The sequence below is a fragment of the Triticum aestivum genome, chromosome 6A, assembly GCF_018294505.1.
Source record: "Triticum aestivum cultivar Chinese Spring chromosome 6A, IWGSC CS RefSeq v2.1, whole genome shotgun sequence".
Lineage (NCBI taxonomy): Eukaryota > Viridiplantae > Streptophyta > Magnoliopsida > Poales > Poaceae > Triticum > Triticum aestivum.
In genome coordinates this window covers 552697189-552702790 of record NC_057809.1, presented here as the reverse complement: position 1 = coordinate 552702790, position 5602 = coordinate 552697189, and positions in this window count along the sequence as shown.

The window sequence follows — 5602 nt, the reverse complement described above, 5'->3', positions numbered from 1 at the left end:
TTTGATAAATGCTTGTGTTGAAGTTTGCAAGTCCCGTAGCATGCACGTATGGTAAACGTTATGTAACAAATTTGAAACATGATGTGTTATTTGATTGTCCTCCTTATGAGTGGCGGTCGGGGACGAGCGATGGTCTTTTCCTACCAATCTATCGCCCTAGGAGCATGCGCGTAGTGCCGAGGTTTTTTATGACTTGTAGATTTTTGCAATAAGTATGTGAGTTCTTTATGACTAATGTTGAGTCCATGGATTATACGCACTCTCACCTTCCATCATTGCTAGCCTCTTTGGTACCGTGCATTGCCCTTTCTCACATTGAGAGTTGGTGCAAACTTCACCGGTGCATCCAAACCCCGTGATATGATACGCTCTTTCACACATAAACCTCCTTATATCTTCCTCAAAACAGCCACCATACCTACCTATTATGGCATTTCCATATCCATTCCGAGATATATTGCCATGCAACTTTCCACCATTCCGTTTATTATGACACGCATCATCATTGTCATATTGCTTTGCATGATCATGTAGTTGACATCGTATTTGTGGCAAAGCCACCGTTCATAATTCTTTCATACATGTCACTCATGAATCATTGCACATCCCGGTACACCGCCAGAGGCATTCATATAGAGTCATACTTTATTCTAGTATCGAGTTGTAATCATTGAGTTGTAAATAAATAGAAGTGTGATTATCATCATTATTAGAGCATTGTCCCAAGTGAGGAATAAAAAATGAGAGAAAAAGAGAGAAGGGAAAATGTTACTATCCTTTTACCACACTTGTGCTTCAAAGTAGCACCATGATCTTCATAGTAGAGAGTCTCTCATGTTATCACTTTCATATACTAGTGGGAATTTTTCATTATAGAACTTGGCTTGTATATTCCAACAATGGGCCTCCTCAAGTGCCCTAGGTCTTCATGAGCAAGCAAGTTGGATGCACACCCACTAGTTTCTTTTGTTGAGCTTTCATACATCTATAGCTCTAGTGCATCCGTTGCATGGCAATCCCTACTCCTTGCATTAACATCAATCGGTGGGCATCTCCATAGCCCATTGATTAGCCTCGTTGATGTGAGACTTTCTCCTTTTTTGTCTTCTCCACATAACCCCCTCATTATTCTATTCCACCCATAGTGCTATATCCATGGCTCGCGCTCATGTATTGCGTGAAAGTTTATAAGTTGAGATTACTAAAGTATGAAACAATTGCTTGGCTTGTCATCGGGGTTGTGCATGATGAGAGCATTCTTGTGTGACGAAAATGAAACATGACTAAACTATATGATTTTGTAAGGATGAACTTTCTTTGGCCATGTTATTTTGAGAAGACATAATTGCTTAGTTAGTATGCTTGAAGTATTATCATTTTTATGTCAATATTAAATTTTTGTCTTGAATCTTTCGGATCGAATATTCATGCCAAAATTAAGAAGAATTACATTAAAATTATGCCAAGTAGCACTCCGCATCAAAAATTCTGTTTTTATCATTTACCTACTCGAGGACGAGCAACAATTAAGCTTGGGGATGCTTGATACGTCTCCAACGTATCTATAATTTTTGATTGCTCCATGCTATGTTATCTACTGTTTTGGGCAATATTGGGCTTTATTATCCACTTTTATATTATTTTTGGGACTAACCTTAACCGGAGGCCCAACCCAGATTTGCTGTTTTTTGCCTATTTCAGTGTTTCGAAGAAAAGGAATATCAAACGGAGTCGAAACGGAACGAAATCAACTGGAGAAGTTATTTTTGGAAGGAAAGCTACTGGATGGACTTGGACCCCACGTCAAGAGCCAAGGGAGGTGCTCACAAGGGTGGGGCCCCCCCTAGGGCACGCCCCCTGCCTCGTGGGGCCCCCGAAGCTCCACTGACGTACTTCCTGCACCCATATATGCTCACGTACCCTAAAACTTCCAGAACAGAGATTAGATCGGGAGTTCCGCCCCCAGAAGCCTCTGTAGCCACCGAAAACCAATCTAGACCCGTTCCGGCACCCTGTCGGAGGGGGCAATCCTTCTCCGATGGCCATCTTCATCATCCCGGTGCTCTCCATGACGAGGAGGGAGTAGTTCTCCCTCGAGGCTAAGGGTATGTACCAGTAGCTATGTGTTTGATCTCTCTCTCTCTCTCGTGTTCTTGAGGTGATATGATCTTGATGTATCGCGAGCTTTGCTATTATAGTTGGATCTTTGTTTCTCCTCCCCCTATTCTCTCTTGTAATGAATTGAGTTTCCCCTTTTGAAGTAATCTTATCGGATTGAGTCTTTAAAGATTTGAGAACACTTGATGTATGTCTTGTGTGGGATACCTGTGGTGACAATGGGGTATTTATTGATCCACTTGATGTATGTTTTGGTGATAAACTTGCGGGTTCCGCCCATGAACCTATGCATAGGGGTTGGCACACGTTTCCGTCGTGATTCTCCGGTAGAAACTTTGGGGCACTCTTTGAGGTCCTTTGTGTTGGTTGAATAGAAGAATATGAGATTGTGTGACGCATATCATATAATCATACCCACGGATACTTGAGGTGACATTGGAGTATCTAGGTGACATTAGGGTTTTGGTTGATTTGTGTCTTAAGGTGTTATTCTAGTACGAACTCTAGGGCTGTTTGTGACACTTATAGGAATAGCCCAATGGATTGATTGGAAAGAATAACTTTGAGGTGGTTTCGTACCCTACCATAATCTCTTCGTTCGTTCTCTGCTATTAGTGACTTTGGAGTGACTCTTTGTTGCATGTTGAGGGATAGTTATGTGGTCCAATTATGTTATTATTGTTGAGGGAACTTGCACTAGTGAAAGTATGAACCCTAGGCCTTGTTTCAACACATTGCAATACCGTTTACGCTCACTTTTACCATTAGTAACCTTGCTATTTTTATATTTTCAGATTACAAAAACCTTTATCTACCATCCATATACCGCTTGTATTACCATCTCTTCGCCGAATTAGTGCACCTATACAATTTACCATTGTATTGGGTGTGTTGGGGACACAAGAGACTCTTTGTTATTTGGTTGCAGGGTTGCTTGAGAGAGACCATCTTCATCCTACGCCTCCTACGGATTGATAAACCTTAGGTCATCCACTTGAGGGAAAATTGCTACTGTCCTACAAACCTCTGCACTTGGAGGCCCAACAACGTCTACAAGAAGAAGGTTGTGAAGTAGACATCATCCACCGTCGACCTCCTCCAGCCTCCACGGGCTACTGTTCATCCACCGTCGACCTCCTCCAGCCTCCACCTGTGACTGTTCATACATGGGCTCCTGTTCATCCAGCCTCCACCGGCTACTATTCAACCAGCCCTCTCCACGGGGTCCTGTTCAACCACCCCTCCACGGGCTACTGTTCATCCAGCCCTCCACCGGCTACTGTTCAACCAGCCCTCCACCGGCTACTATTCAACCAGCCCTCCACGGGGTCCTGTTCATCCAGCCCTCCATGGGGTCCTGTTCATCCACTGGCTCGATCGATCGGTGTACTGTTCATCCAGTGGCAACGGCCTCTACTACCATGGGGTCCTGTTCATCCAACCCCCACCGAGAAATGTTCATCCAAACCCCCCAACAACGCTCACTATTCATCTAGAGGCAGCATCGATCGGCTTCAGTTAGCAGCAGTAGCGAAGGAATCACCCGGCTTCAGTTAAACAGCAAGGGATCAATTGATAGCTCGGATTCAGTGTAACGTGTAGCCTGCAGTGCAATCGCTCAGGTTCAGTTAGAGCCCAACGCCTCGCACCCACGCGCGTACGTGTACGAGAGAAACACGCATCGCTCGGCCCCCGACCACCCACCGTAACCGGGAACTCCTCGATATTTTCCGCGCCCTCGCTTCTACCACATTTTTTTCTGTCATGGACGGCCCAAAGAATGTCATGCAGCTGCGTCTCCGGCCCGCCCAGGATGAAAAGTCCATTTTTTGTCATGATTTTTTGTCATAGTAGTAGGACCCCACCACATCTATGATGATACCGGGTTTTGTCACAATTATCATCATAGAAGTGTCATAAGTATGACAGAAAAAAAATTCGTTCGGCCCAAAATGTCACGGATGTGTCTTTTTTTGTAGTGTAGGCTCGTCAAGTTTAACCCGAGTATTCTGCATGTGCAAAACTGGCTTGCACCCATTGTATGTGAACGTAGAGCTTATCACACCCGATCATCACGTGGTGTCTCGGCACGACGAACTATAGCAACGGTGCATACTCAGGGTGAACACTTATACCTTGAAATTTAGTGAGAGATCATCTTATAATGCTACCGTCGAACTAAGCAAAATAAGATGCATAAAGGATAAACATCACATGCAATCAATATAAGTGATATGATATGGCCATCATCATCTTGTGCCTTTGATCTCCATCTCCAAAGCACCGTCATGATCACCATTGTCATCGGCTTGACACCTTGATCTCCATCGAAGCATCGTTGTTGTCTCGCCAACTATTGCTTCTACAACTATCGCTACCGCTTAGTGATAAGGTAAAGCAATTACATGGCGATTGCATTTCATACAATAAAGCGACAACCATATGGCTCCTGCCAGTTGCCGATAACTCCGTTACAAAACATGATTATCTCATACAATAAAATTTAGCATCATGTCTTGACCATATCACATCACAACATTCCCTGCAAAAATAAGTTAGACGTCCTCTACTTTTTTGTTGCAAGTTTTACGTGGCTGCTACGGGCTGAGCAAGAACCGTTCTTACCTACGCATCAAAAACCACAACGCGGTATAGTGATTGCTTTTTGATCTTCAGAAAGAACCCTGTTCATTGAATCCGATTCAACTAAAGTTGTAGGAACTAACACCCACCGGCCACCTGTGTGCGAAGCACGTCGGTAGAACCAGTCTCGCGTAAGCGTACACGTAATGTCAGTCTGAGCTGCTTCATCCAACAATACCGCCGAATCAAGAATTAACTAGTGACGGCAAGCAATATGTATATACCCACGGCCACAACTCCTTTCTGTTCTACTCGTGCATATAACATCTACGCATAGACCTGGCTTGGATGCCATTGTTGGGGAATGCAGTAATTTCAAAAAAAAAAAATCCTACCCACACGCAAGATCCATCTAGGTGATGCATAGAAACGAGAGGGGAAGAGTGTTGTCCACGTACCCTCGTAGACCGTAAGCGGAAGCGTTATGACAACGCGGTTGATGTAGTCGTACGTCTTCACGATCCGACCAATCCTAGCATCGAAGGTACGGCACCTCCGCGATCTGCACACGTATAGCTCAATGACATCCCACGAAATCTAGATCCAGCTGAATATCGGGGGAGAGCTTCGTCAGCACGACGACGTGATGATGGTGATGATGAAGTTACCGACGCAGGGCTTCGCCTAAGCTCTACAACGATATGACCGAGGTGGAAATCTGTGGAGGCGGGCACCTCACACGGCTAAGAGATCAACTTGTGTGTCTATGGGGTGCCCCTCCCCCATATATAAAGGAGTGGAGGAGGGGGAAGGGGAGGGCAGGCCCCTCTATGGCGCGCCCAAGGGGAATCCTACTCCTACCGGGAGTAGGATTCCCCCCCCCCTTTCCTAGTTGGATCAC